Below are 15969 nucleotides of genomic sequence, written 5' to 3' on the forward strand. Positions count from 1 at the left end.
AGACCATTAAAATCAAAATTAAAACTAGTCTCTAAGTCCACAAGTGGACTGGTAAACAAAATAAAATCATCGCTTTGAGTAGCACCCTTCTTGTCCAATGCATCTGCGCATCTGTTAGCTTCACGATAGCAATGGGTGAAGCAAATGTGGCTGAATCTAGTGCTTAGCTGCTTGCAATCATCCAAGAGAGAAGAATGACTCAAGTTAGTCAAAAGAGGATTTGTTAGAGAACCAACAATAATCTTAGCATATAACTGAACTTCTATATCAAGGAAATTTATCTCTAGACAAATATTAAGCCCATCCCGTAATGCCCACAACTCAACTGAGTAACTAGATGTTTTCTCGATTTCTCTCGAATAGCCAATGTGGACCTAAGGGTCATCAAATAGCCCATGGCCCACAGCTCGACCTAGAAACCCGACGGCCCACTGGACTAATGGGTGGCCCGGCCCGTTGTTATTGAGGCCCATGGATAGCCCACTAGCCCAGTGGGTCAAGTCGTGGGCTAGTTTTTATGCCCATGGATACTCGGTGGGCTAGCCCAGTAGCCTAACCCGTTGCCTAGCCCATTGTCCTAATCCATTGGCCCAGCCCAATAACTCATAATTCATAACAAAAATATGTAGGAAGTGTATGAAGGATTGATCCTGAGATATTATAGAGGAATTTCTTAAGAGAACTCTCTCAACCACTAAGATACTCAAAGTAATTGTGCTAAACTTAGTTTACTAAATATATATTTTTCTAGTAGTCTAGAAAATTTGAATTAACCATTTGACATTTTTTTATTAAAGATAAAAATAAAAAACTGTTTAAAGCCTTAATAAAAAAAAATTAAATAGGTTTCCATCAACAAAACAAAAAATTAAATAGATTTGACTGTAAAAAATTTGTAATTAAGTACTAAATTCTTTAATTCTTTCCTTTAAAAAAACAGATTGATTATTCCCTTATAAAAAATTGATTCTTTCCTTATAAAAATAATAAAATAATATGCTAACACAAGTCTATGGGTAGCCCATTAGGCCCAACCTGATACCAACCTTGCTGAAGACCAAATGGGCATTGCCCATGGGCAGGGTCATGGGTTGAGGTTTTCTCTTTCGACTCAGCCTGTTAACTAGTTAATAGCCCATTATGCCCATAGGCCAAGTAAAAATGGGCCAGGCTGGCCCATTAACGACCCTTATGTGGACCCCAAACCTACTATGGTTGTGAAACTGAGCGAAGGATTTAGGCCCCTAAGTTATTTATTTGTGGGCTTTCTAACAATCCTACGGGTAGGACTCCAAGCACCGACTAGATAGTCCAAGCTGTATCCATTTTGATAACCTCTAAACCTACAAACCTCGCCCTCTCACAGTTCTTCCTCCTCTCTTTTTGCTCATAATCCCTTCCCTCTATGTCTTTCCCTTTTCTACCTCTTTTTTTTGCCCCCCCAAAATCCTCCACTTTGTTTGTCTTCCCACCCCTTATATAGTATTTCTTTAATGGGATACTAATCATTATTGTTTCACCAATTCACATGCATTTCCACTTTCGTTAGAATCCCAAGGAATCATCATTCCTTTGAGGATTCTCTTGAAACTTGTTCCAGATGCCAAATAGTATTCAGTAGCGAGTTCCCCAAAGGCACTAACAACTCTTGGCTATCGACTTTAGCTTGGTCAATTCTTCGTCGGTTCCTCACCATCTCATTAATTGGTGTTAGGCTGAGTGCTATAGGATTTCCTCCGAACAATAATTTCTTTGTCCCAATACATGTGTTTTTGGGCTGAGCTCACTCCAACCTAGTTTAAGGTCCATTTCCCTCTTATGGGCTAGCCTTGGCTACTCAAGCCAATCTTGGGCCTTAGCTAAATGGGTTGGTACTGATTTTCTGGGCCTAAACCCCCAACAATAGCCCCCCATGATCCTATTTTCATGAAGTGGTGACAGGATTAGGGATTCCTATCTCGGCGCTCGATTGGGCTTTACAAAAAACGACGGTTATACCTCAGGAAGACAAAACGTCACTCTATTAACACAGCGAACATGACAGATTGTTCTTTATGAATGCGTGGCAAGTGGCAACATCTGACACATCGAACGGTCTTGATGAGTTGACACTTCGAATACCGAGGCACGCGTGAGTAGAAACAACGGTACGTATTGATTAGTTGTCTTGCAATTGCATTAAATGACCCTTCCCCCTATAAATACTGTCACTCTTTCATTTACAACTTTCTTTAGTTCTTTTCAAATTTAGAATCCTTCTTACTCTTTCTTCCCGAGCCTTTAAATTTCTCCTGAAACCATCCCTCTCGTCAAGAACTTACTCAGTAAGTCTTCTTTCTCCTGTTTCTTCCATTCTCATTCTTCTATAGTTATCTAAATAGGAAAATATGGGTTTTTCATACCTTTTAAACACAAATGCAGATGTAGAATCCTTCAAAACTAGGTTTAATATCCCTCGTGATGTGAACATATCATATTGTCACGAGAGAGATATAGAGGACCAAAGATTGCCTCATGTGGTCTTTTTTTCCTTTAATGTCAATACTAGAGGGTGGGGTTAGATTTCCAGTAGGTCCCCATTTACTTAGAACTCTCAGTTTCTATGGGCTTAGCCCCGACCAGTAAACTGTGTGGGGCGTCTTAACCGACTGTATGACCTTAGCCTTACACACCATGACAATAATTTCCTTTATGCTATTTGGGGAAGCCTAAAAAACGGTTATTACCTTCAAACCCGAAACACTATGGTTAGGTTGATATCTTGCCTCCTCGATTCTAATAAGAACTTCGCGGGGGAGTTCGTGAGAGTGAGCGGGAATTGGCTCAACGGAGAACTCACTTGCCCGACCTCTCACCGTCAGATAGGTTGGTACCCTCTTTTTTGACTCTTCAATGTAACCATGTCATGTGCATTTTCACTTTAAGCCTTTTTTTATTTATTTATTTACATTCGATCTGTTACTACTGCTCTACACATTTTTACTAATTTCATTCATTATTTTCTATTGTAGACTCTAAAAGGTTCTAGCCAGACTTGAGTCTTGTACAAGCTCGAGAGCTGAATTTTGTCTTACGCTCAAAACTTTTTGTGCACTACGACGAGCAATTGAGAGCCTTTCACCTGGTTTTCGGGTATGTCCCTTCATACACTAGCTACCAAGACTCTTCGGGAGCTTTAACAATTGAAAGCCCCCTTTTATCTTATCTCGACGTTCGGCTACCCAGATTCCTGCCACAAGTGATGACCAGTGGGGAAGCTAGGCATCAAGGGCCCAAAATAGTCCAGGAAGGCTCACCTGAACCGGTACGAGACGGCTCGGGTGACACGGTTTTTCACAGTCAAGCAGTGCATACTCCGATTCCCCTAAATCTGACCACAAGAATGGTTCAACGGCACAACATGGCTCTTGAACGCTGGTTCCTAACAGCACAACCGGTCGGGGGACAGGTTGCTCCTCAGCCAATTTCCCAGCAAGCCAATCGCCCCCCTGTGGCATGCCAACGTAGGAAGAGGAAGAGGGTAGCCAAGGACCGTATCATCGAATCTGGTACTCCTCCTACTGACCAGTCCCCTACTACCACCACAGGCACTACACCGACTCCATAGCTTGAGGAAACCCCCCATGGGGTTAGGCCCACTAGTAAACCAATTACGATCGGGTCTCATGTGACCTCCACCTCTTCAACCTCCTCTTCTAGGTGGGAGTGCAACTTTCAATTAGGAGACAAAGTCCTGCCCACCGACTCTTACGTTCGGACCTGGAGGAATGGCCTCGAGGGACAAGTCTCCGACAGCCTTGGCATGGCTCTATTGTTGCTTGCCAATGTAGACCACTACACGGATTCTCGGGATGAGGACATTGTCCTGAAGCTAAAGTGGGCACATTATAGCCATGAGTATACTTATTCCCCATTAGTTAGCATTTCTTTATTATTATGTCTTTACCTTTTCCAATTTTATAAGTGTTAGTACCTTGATCACACTAACTTTACCCTTTTATCTCCATCACTGTCTGAGGCTGCCCAACTGACCCATGTGGTGGAGGGTCATTTAAAAGGCATGATGGAGGAGGTCGATAAGGAAAAAGCTCTGAAGTAGGTGACCGAGGTTAGTTTGAACAAAAAGACCCTAGAGTTGAACTCAGTAGAACGTCAACCAATCACGGTGGAGAGGGCCAAAGAATTGGCTAAGCAGAAGGTCGAGGACCTACAGGGAAAGCTCGGGGAGGCCGAAGTCAACCTTGCCGAGGTCTCTGGCATCGTCTCTGCTCGGGACAAAGAACTTGCCGACCTAAAGGAAACAATGAAGAACTGTGGGCAAGTCTTTTATAATATGGGCTTTAAGGATACCAAAAACTTGGCCAGGGCAGTCATTTTCCAGGCTCAAAGATTGGGATTTAGGGAAGGCTGGATGGCAGCAATTAACGCAATTGGTATCCCCTAGAACTCCGCTTTCAGAGGCACCAATCAAATTCCCCTGCCCAATGATCTGCCCATAGAGGTTCAGGCAGATGACCAATCCGAGGATGCTGAGGAAGAAGAGGAGGAAGACAACCCTGGTATGAGGGAGTTGTCCCAATAGATTGATGCTCATGTGGTGGTGATTGATGAGGAGAACCAGATCACAACCAGTCCCACCAAGACCCAAAATGCCCCTCAATCAACCCCAAGTACAGTTCCTCCAGTTGCCTGTGAAATTCCCATAACCACCTCTGTTGTGCCCCGGGAACCGACCACCTAACCTGTTATATCATTTTCTACTTTTTGATTCTTCTTTCGAATAGGGCTGTTCAAACTTTTTGTATCTAGCCCAGTGATACTTTATTTATGTATTAAACTTTATTTGGTCTGCTTTATACTGAATGCTTAATTTTTTTTAATCACCCCATTTGCTTATTTCCCCATTTTATTTTCCTGTAGCATTTAATATATTTTTCACGCTGTCGTAACACTTCCATTAGAGTGTAATTGCATGAATGAACCCCTTTCATACATATGATTTATTATTTTAAAGCTAAATCTTGGCATCATACCTCAAAATATCCTAAGTGTTAATAGTCGGTAACATACTCCCAAAATTTTCCCGATCCTTGTCCGAAGGGTTTATCAATCAAAACCCATGGACTACAAACTCACGCAACGAGTCACTTCAACCGAGACCCTTCTTATACAAATAGTCTCTATTTCTAAAAGCTTCGTTCTTTTTTCTTTTTTTTAGTAGTAATCGGCGAATAGACTCGGATCAAGACAGGATTCTTAGAAAAATTCACTAAGGTTTCCACCTGGTCGATGACCGAAGTCAGGCCGAGGCCAAGTTTCTGTCCTTAGAAAAAATCGTTAATGTTTCCACCTAGTTAATGACCGAAGTCAGGCCGAGGCCAAGTTTCTGTCCTTAGAAAAAATCGTTAATGTTTCCACCTAGTTAATGACCGAAGTCAGGCCGAGGCCAAGTTTCTGTCCTTAGAAAAATTCGTTAAGGTTTCCACTTAGTCAGTGACCGGAGTCAGGCTGAGACTAAGTTTCTGTCCTTAGAAAAATTCAATACTTGTTTAACAACACATAACGCAACAACTGAATTCATTTCGTACTCTCCATTCAAGTTAATTTACAAACTGAAACATATCTTACAATTTCCCTTCCACACTTAAGGATAATATTTTTTAAGATTATAAACATTCCACGGTCAGGGTAAAGGTCTTTCTTCCATGTCCTCTAAGTAATAAGCCCATGTCCCGACTATGGCCGTTACCCGGTTGGGACCTTCCCAATTCGAGGCAAGCTTTCCCACACTCAAATCTTTCATACTCCCTATTACTTTCTGTAACACAAGATCACCTACTACAAATTCTCTAGGCTTTACATTCCTGTTATACCCCTTCGCCTACTTTTGCTGATAGTCAACAAGCTGAACAGATACCATATCTCGCCTTTCTTCCAAAGAGTCTAAAGTCCTGACCATTCAAGCATCATTATCACTTCGTGTGAAATCTTCAACTCTCATGCTTAAGAAGCTGATCTCAATCGGTATCAACATGCTCACTGCCTCTGCCCCATATGTCATAAAGAAGGGAGTCTCACCCGTTGATCTTCTCAGTGTGGTTCGGCAAGCCCATAAAACGTTCAATACTTCCTCAGCCCAATTTCCTTTCGCCCCTTCCAGCCTCCTTTTCAGACCATTCACTATTGTCTTATTCGTTGCTTCCGCCTACCTATTACTCTGGGGATAAGCTAGTGATGAGTACCTGTTAGTTATTCCCAAATTACTATAGTACTCCTGAAAGGTTTTACAGTCAAATTGTAGTCCATTATCCAAAATGAGTGCTCAGGGTACCCCGAATCTTGTAATGATGTTTCTCCGCACAAATTTCTTTACATCCACATCTCGAATATTTGCCAAAACTTCAGCTTCCACCCATTTTGTGAAGTAATCGGTAGCGACCAACACAAACATCCGGTTCCCCGTAGCCTGAGGGAACGGTCTAATTATCTCCTGACCCCACTATGTAAAAGGCCAAAGGCTAGTGACCGGGTTCAAATTTCCACTCGGTTGGTGAATGATTGGGGCATGCCTCTAACACTGGTCACATTTTCTGATGTAGTCGGCCGCATCCCATTACATACTCGGCCACCAAAATCCCTAGGTCATAGCTCGGTGGGCTAAAGACCTTCCTTCCGAATGTCCTCCATATATCCCTTCATGCAGCTTGGCCAAAAGTTCGGCAACTCTGTCCGGATGGAGACATAACAAATAAGGTCGCCCAAACAAGCGTCGATACAACTTGTTGTCCTCGGAAAGCAAGAAACGAGCTGACATACTCCTTACTTTCTCAGACTCTTTCGGATTAGTCGGAAAAGATCCATTAGATAGGAATGAAATATACAAATCCACCCAGCTTGGTCCTAGTACTGTATTTAATGCTACTATTTCATGGTGTTCTATACTCGGCTACTCCAATAACTCTACAAAGATCATTCGGGGAACACATTCATCCAATGATGAGGCCAAAGTTTCAAATGAGTCAGCATGACTATTCTGACTCCTCGTTATCCTGACCACACTCACCTTTTGAAAAGCTATTTGTAGAGCCTCGTACAACTTCAAATACTGCTGCATACGGGAATCCATTGCCTTAAAGTTCCCTTCAATTTGACTCACCACTAGTTTTGAGTTCGAGAACACTTTAACTTCCTCAGCACGCAACTGCTGGACCACCCTGAGATCGGAAATAAGGGCCTCATACTCAGCCTCGTTGTTAGAAGTGTGAAAAACTAACCTCAGTGACTTTTCCAACTAGACTCCTTCAAGAGATATCATTATGACCCCGATCCCAGATCCTCTTGTATTAGATGCACCGTCCACATACACGCACCATTTTCTAACCGTAACCTAGCATATCCTAACAGGAACTCCCGGTTTGGGGGTGAATTCAGCTAAAAATTCTGCTAACACCTAACCCTTAATAGAATTCTGCGGCTTGTATTGTATGTCAAACATTCCAAGCCTAGTTCCCCACTTAGCTATCCTTCTAGTGAAATCCGACCTCCTTAAAAGCGACTGCAGGGGGTGCTCGGTTAACACCTACACCATATGGGCCTAAAAATAATGTGGCAGCTTTCTCGTAGCATGCACCAAGGCTAACGCTATTTTTTCTAATGTTAAATACCTAGTTTATGTGTCAACCAACGTTTTGTTGAGATAATACACTGGTCTTTGGATCCCGTCCTGTTGTCTTAGCAATACCGAGCTCATCGTGTGATTGGAAACCGCCAAATACATATACAAATCTTCTTCGATATCGGGCCAAGACAAGACAGGCAAGCTACCCAAATAAGACTTCAGGTCTTTGAATGCCGTGTCACACTCTTCCATCCATTGAAAACCTTCCACTTTTTCAACAACTGAAGGAAGGGTTGAATGGTTGTAATCTGATCGGGGTTGACCTCTATTTCCTGTGTAGTTATCATGTAATCCAAAAACTTACCCGATCCTACACCGAAAACAGATTTATCTACATTAAGGTGTAACTTATGCTGCCTCAATATTTTGAAAACTTCTACGAAATTAGGAACATGCTCTTCCCCTCTTTTACTCTTCACCACCATGTCGTCAATATAAACTTCAACCGTTTCACCAATCTATTCCTTGAACATCCTGGTAACCATTCATTGGTACGTTGCCCTAGCATTCTTTAATTTGAAAAGCATCATTGTGTAATGGTAATTACCCTCGGGGTTAATGAAGGAGATTTTCTCTTGATCCTTGGGTGCTAAAGCGATCTAATGGTAGCCCTGAAAGGAATCTAGAAAGGTCATTCTCTAGTGTTTAATTGTAGCATCCACTAGCTAGTCGATCTTTGGTACAGGGAATGGGTTTTTTAGGCATGTTCGGTTGAGATCAGTAAAATCAACGCAAACTCTCCATTTCCTATTTTTTTTCTTTACCACCACCGTATTAGACAACCACTCAAGGAAGAACACCTCTTTAATAGCCCCTGCCTGTTTCAATTTCTTCATTTCCTCCTTCACTGCTTCCACATGTGATTTTGCTAATCTCTTGGGTCTCTGCTTCTTTGGCATGACCGAAGGATCTACATTCAACCGATGCATAAGGAAAGTTGGGTCCACCTCGTGAACTTTGTACGGATTCCAGGCAAATATATCCAAATTCTGTATTAACGATAGGAGAACTTCTACTTGATCTTCCAATTGCATATTTTTACCTATCCGAAAGTACCTATCAGCATAAGGCAAAATTTGCACTTGAACTAACTCCTCCACGCTGTCTACCCCCGATAGGCTTTTGACATCCTTTAATTGCAATAATTACTCTGCTTCAACTTGGTCTTTCTGTTTGATCTCATAGTTTATGGCAGCCACCAAGCATTGTCTTGTTGCCTTTTGGTTAGCTCGCACCACTGCCACCCCATCTTCAACTGGGAATTTGATCTTCTGATGTAACGTAGAAGATATTGCCCCCATACCATGGATCCAAGGTCATCCCAAAATCACAATGTACGGTGAAAGGGCATTAACCATTATGAACTTTACCTCAACCTCATTTCCCTCAGTTACTAATGAGAGTTTTATCTACCCCTCAGGCACTACCACTTTGCCATTAAATCCCACCATCAGAGTATCATATTTACTCAAATCGTCAGGCTTCAACCCTAGCCCCTTATATAGGTTAGGGTACATGATCTCAGCTCCACTCCCTTGATCTATTAACACTCTCTTTACTAAGAATCTACTGACCCTTGAAGTCACCACCAAGGCATCATTATGCGGCTGAGACGTTCCTTCCCAGTCTGCTTCACCATATGTGATCGGGACCAAGGTTCTCCTGAGCTTCTTCTCTGGTCAGTCTATAATGCCTGCTTCAGGTGGGGTCACCACACTCAATATGCCCCCTCCAAAAGCTCATACTGACTCCGACGAAAGTTGCATGAATGACCTCAATAATTCCCAAGGGCGGGGGAAATGCGTTGTTACTTTGACTTCCCGAGCCTTGGCCTATATTTACCCCTTCTTGGCCAACCACAAATTCCTTCAAATGTCCCACTTTTACAAGTTACTCCAAGTGGTCCTTCAACACACGACATTGCTTGGTATCTCTATGGTAAGTGCAATACAAGCTCTGATTCTTTCTTGGTCTTGAGAACCCTAAGCCTACCATGTTACACCTGTCTAAACAATCTTTGAATTGTAGGGAGTTATTAATACTTACAACCCTCCCACCAAATTTATCACTATTTACAAAAGGTTCATTAAAATCACCAACTAACATCCAAGGCATGTTATTTAATTTAGAAACAGAAATGAGATTGTTCCAAAGAATTCGCCTTTAAGCTATTCTTGGGCTTGCATATACAACAGAGAGAAGCCAGCTAGTGTCTAAAGGACGTACCTTTACCACCACGTGGATCTTCTGCTCAGTGTTTGCAAGAGGGGTGATTTCAACTTTATCCAAGTTCCATAGCAACCACAGACCTCCCGCATACCCAATGGTGTCGATGTGAATCTCACTATCAAATAGTAGTCTATTAGTGATCTCTTTCGCTCTAGGACCACCTAATTGGGTTTTCATAACCACCATAATTGCTGGATTATGAATCTGGGCAAGCTCTCTTACGTGACTTTGAAAGTTGGGCTTCAGAGCGCCCTTGTTGTTCCAAATGATGATATTCATGATGAGTTGGTGATTTAGGGTAGGGCACTCATCAATATGAGGTAGGACTCTTACGTACTCCCTCAAATTCCATCCTATTCATCTCACCATTTCCCCATATTGACCCTTCCCTGGCATTAGAGTCAGGCAATGCTCTAGGACCCCCATTTTTAGCTCGCGTGCAATCAATTGAAAGTTGAACTCCTCTATGGGGCGAAAGATCTGTATGATCTTGGTGATCTGCTTGTTGCCCATTATGGTTGTTGAAATTGGTTTGGATTCCAACATCCTCCTCTCTGTTAGAGATTCCTATGGATTCACTTCGCACAGCATCGGTAAGGGTGATATCTAAGGTATTAATTCCTAAACTACTCGCCTCTCCTCCTTCGGATTGGCGCCGTCGATAAGGAATTGCCACCAGGGGTTTATCATCTCCTTCCAAGCTGGATCATCTAGAGCTAGTGTCCCTATTCTGATGCTTTTTTTGGTGAGGGGACAGATAAATTCCTATGCCTTCTTGAGTTCTGGATTAAACCAACCCATCACCCGGGTCAGACTCGCTCAAATTTTTGCTATGATTATCTCTGAAATTTCTATGACTACTCCTTCCAAATTAATGGCCCACCTCTACTATGCTTGAGAATTGGAAATTTGGATTGAGGGAAGAGATTACTCCATTCTCTTTCCACGAAGAGGTTCGTTGAACTTGGTTGAAATAGGACGGCTGCTTTTCTCCAATGGGATTTTCTAAGAGGCTGCCAGAAGCCCTAGCATGGGCATTTACCTTTTTAGCCTTAACGGAGGCCCCCAAGAAGGGGTTGGGATAGGCGGGTCTTTTAGTTGGGCCGCTACTAGACTGGCCCATTTGCCTAGTGGTCTCTCTAGCTTGATGCTTGTGTTGGGCCCGATAGAGCTAAGGTCCACAGTAAGCTTTCGTTTGCTGTCCTTTAATGGCCTATTATCCATCACAGTAACGTTTGAAGTACGATTAGCTTGAGTTGGTCCCACCTCATTTGCCCACACATTCTGTGCTTTTTGGACTTTTGTGTCCACCTTTTTTTGTGTCACCACCAACCACCGTCCATAGTCCCCCTTTTGTACATCCCCAATCGTACTGTCTGAGCTGACAGAGGGTCCTGGATCATGCCTGTCACGTGGGATAGACATTCGCTCTAACTGGCTTTTCGGCACCTCCTTCTTTGGTGGCTTAGGCCACGAATGACGAAAGGGCAAGATTCTCTTCAGTGGCCTACTCTGCCGCATCCGAAGTAAAGTTTTTGAATCCTTTCATACAAAACTGGCTGCTCTAGTTTCCCGATTAGGACTGTTGTGATGAGAGGTTTGTCCACATCAATATGCACATAAAGCCTCGCAAAACGTCCCCTAGCTTCTGAGACTGTGTGTGTGTGTGTCAATCCTAAAAAATTTACCCACAGCATCTCCAATCTCTTTGAGGACTTGAGCTTCATAATACTCGATGAGCAGTCCATTAAACCTGATCCAGACCGCTATTGACAACACATTAGCCATTTCAGCCTTGAAGTTGGGCTCCCAAGGCCTTATGGAGAGGAAATGTTCCCCTAGGAACCACGGACCCTTCCTTAACACAGAGTCATGGTCCTTCTTAAGTGAGAAGCGAATTAGGAAGAAGTCCTTCTTGAGATCAACACAATCCAACCTGCCTGTTGGTTTCCACAAAGCCATTAATTTCATCTGAATGAAGTTAAGGCTTACGAATCAGCCACAAACTTTTACTATAAGAGCTTTAGACCACGGTGCTCAAATCCATCGTTTTGTAGACTTGGACAGCTTAACTGCCGCAAAGCCTGCTCAAAGATTCCGCATATCATCATCTAAGACAGCATCATCATCCTCCATCATTTCAGTAAGGTTAAAAGCTTGGGTATAGGCACCCAAGATTTCCCCTATGACTTCATCTTTAAAGGATTTTCTGACGAAACCCTAATCTAATCACGGGCCTATGTTTGCATTTTCCCCCTTCTTAAAGTTCGCATGGTGCCCATCTTTAATCTTTTTGTTGCCTTGGATTAGCTCCACCTCCTCTTGTAGGGAAAGGGCTTTTGGGTTCATTCGATTTTTTTGGGAGTCCCTTAAAAGAAATTTAAAGGTCTCCACTCATTTTATTGTGGTTTAGGTTGAACTAGTAGCAAACGCAGGGCGGGGAAAAATGTAATGTAGTTATCTTATAAGAAAATAATATAAAAATTGTAAGTTAAATTAAATAGTATATATGTTTTTTAAGAGTATTTTCTATTTTATAAGTTTTATGTAATGAAATATATAATATATTTTGCATTCAATAACAATAAATAGTAATATATATAACATAATTTAATAATAAAAAATTAAATTACATAATTATAATATTATTTTATATAAATAGAGAAAATGTTATTAAAAGTACTTTTAAAAAAAAATACTATAATCGGTTAACTAACTTAAAGATATCCAATAATTTTTTTTTTTTAAATGTTCATCCCTATTCTATGGAGCACATGTAACATGTTTCATTAAGTTTAAATTATTATATAAATTTAGAATTGTAGCATTTTTTTTTCTTTTCAAATATAAGTATAATGCCTATAGTATTAAAACTTGAATTTTAAAATAATCTTTTGAATATTTATCATTTTTATTGTTTTTATTAGGGTCCATATCATTAATTTCTAATGTTTATTTTGTTTATATTTTTTAGCCCCAAACTAAAGAGTTTGGCCCAAATAGAATAAAATTTCATATTTTTCAACCGAAAAATTAAACCAAAAACTAGAAAGGTAACTTACAAAAAAAAAAAAATCAATTTAAGGCCTAATTAGTTCAAAATGGACCAGAGGAACCAAATGGATTGAGATATAAGGATGACAATTGTTGCCTAACCCACGGATACTCGACCCGGCCCGACCCTAATGGATCGGGTTTTACCCGACTCGATAAAGAATAGAGTCGAGTTTAGGTTTTTTAAAAAAACCAAAAGTGGGTCCAAGTTGAGTCTAAGTTTTTGGTAAAACCCAGCCCGAACCCGGACCTAACCCAACCCAGTTACAAGTTAATACAATTACAAAAAAAAACCCTCCTACACACACACACACACACACACACACACTTATAAACCCTAAACCTAATCCTCTCTCATTTCACAATACACACTTTGAACTCACCAGCCGCCTCTCTCCTCTCCCACGCTCACTCACTCTTAATCTCACCATCGACCTAAGCTGTCACTGCCCTCCCTCAAGTGATCAAGCACCACACAACCAGCAACTCACCCAAGCCACCACAACCAAAACCAAGCCCAAAAAACAAGATAATGCTCTCCGACAAGCCCAACCACAATTAAGCGATCAAGCATCTTGCCCTTTATAGATCCACCATGAACCACCCCTCACCCGTTACAGTTCTACAATCGGTGTGGTTTGGGTTTTTTTTCTTTTCGTGTTTTTGTGAGCAAAATTTGGGTTTGGGTTTTTTTTTTTTTTTGTGAGCCAAATTTGTTGGGTTTTTTTGGTGTTTTGTTGCTAGGGTTTTAAGATTTGCTAATTTTATTTCTGGGTTTACAAAATTTATGGGATTTGATGGATTTTTTGTACAAATTGGTTTGTTAGATCTTGGTATCCGTTTGGATGGCAAGAAAATGCTGTGATTGCCAAGAAAATTACATGTATATTTTGTGATTTGTGATTTTGGGTTTGTACTAATTTCTGGGTTTGTGATTTTGGGCCGGGATCCACGAACCCGACGGGGCGGGTTTGGGTGTAACAAAAAAAACATGTTTATTAAATAGGTCGGGTTTGGGTAACGGGTATAGACCCGCGGGTCGGGTCCAGGCATAAAGAAACCCGACCCGTTGCCATTCCTACTGAGATAAATCGAATGGATCGACGTGGACCGAATTAGACCAAATGGATCGAAATACTATGCTAATGTGGCTCAACAGGAGGGTGGTAACAATAATTTCTACACTTTCATCCTTTATATATTATATAGATGCTTCGGCCAAGCATCCAGCTTAGTGACTTTTTTTACTCTCTCGATAGGGAGGAGCTCAGATTTCAATCCTAAAAAAAAAGCGCTTAGGGAGATATCATTTTTCCAATGGCTAACATGGCTTATTGTGTTTGACCCATAATTAAAAATTGTCACTGATAGAGATAGATGAAAGTAACATTGCTCCAATCACAACATGTTGTGTAAAAAATTATGAAACAACTAGTTTGCAGACGCACACAATGCGTGGGAATATATAAATATTATGTAATGGAGTGTAATATATAAAAAGTAACAATCACTACAAGTATTATTTATTTATTTTAAAAAAAATTACAAGTATTTTTTATCGTTTTATCTCTACAAAGTATAAATATATCATACTATTATATTTTGTATGCTTGATTAATATTTTTTTATGGTGAACTATATTTTTCTAACTTCTGTTTTAGTGTGTTATATTTGATATACAACTAAACTTTATAAATTTCAAATTTATTATTCAAATTTCTCATCTCTTAAGAAATAATGAGATTATCATAATAATATAAATTCATCACAAAATTACAATGTTATCTTAACCAAAATTAAGATGAAACAAAAGGAATAAAAAATAGACTTTATAATAATTTATCACTCAAAAAATTGGTAGGCATTTTCAAATTCTCAGTCATGGAAATTATGTTTTGATATAAACTCAAATTCCTATTTCCCAAAAAACTAAGTATAAGCTTTATGACAGAGAACTTTTCTCAATTAGTCTAGGTGCTAGGGTTCTTTGAATTGTTCTTATATCATTTTCTTTCTACTCTAGAATTGTCCCTTGAGTTATTTTTTCTTTGATGTTGTTTTTTCTTATGTTCACCATCATGAACATCATGTATTTTTTTTTTCATCATGATTAATGTTACTCTTATTACCTATCAAAAAATAAATTTAAAAATTAAGTATTAACCCAAATCAAAATTCAAGCAAAGCTATATAAGAGGGAGAGTGAAGACTTTATAATGGAAAATTAAAAAAACACAATACCAAAACACATTTTAACAAAACCATAAAAATAAACCATCAACCTTAAACAGAATTATAAGAAAGAAAAAAAAAATCCACAAGAAAGTAAAGAGAGAGAGAGAGAGAGAGAGAGAGAGAGAGTACTCACAATTTTTTGTGGGGAAAATATGGATTGAATGGGAGAAATGATATTGAATTTATACAAAAGAAAATAGGAAGAAGAATAGTCAAAATATAAGAAAGAGAAAATGATGAAGAAAGTGTAATAGTAAAGTAGAGAGTAGTGGGGAGATAAAGAGGTAAAGTAGAGAGTAGTATGAAAACAAAGAGGTAAAGAGGGAGGGAAAATGTTGAAAAAAGTGTAATAGTAAATGTGGACTAATAGGGAGAAGAATAGTCTTTTTATTTATTTATTTATTTTTTAGAATAGAGAGAATAAAAGTTTAGAAAGAGAAAATAAGGTAAAAAATAAGTGGATAATATGGCCGTTAATGTGGCTTTACAGAAACGTAGTAACAGTAAATGTTACGCTTCAGCTTTTAGAGATATATATATATATATATATATATATAGATGTGTGCATAACATGGGCACTTCAAGTCATGTTTTCAGTGAAATTTTCTAGCATGTAAATATGTATGCAACAGTTTCTGTTACAAGCATTTCCCTTATTTAAAAATAAAAAATCAACCCTTAATGACTAGGACTACTTGAACATGAGGACTACAAACTATAGACCAAATTCAGTTGTACAAAGAATCAGTTTCAAAAGAGCTGTTGTCATTGCT

This window comes from Quercus robur, chromosome 12 (genome assembly GCF_932294415.1).
Source record: "Quercus robur chromosome 12, dhQueRobu3.1, whole genome shotgun sequence".
NCBI lineage: Eukaryota > Viridiplantae > Streptophyta > Magnoliopsida > Fagales > Fagaceae > Quercus > Quercus robur.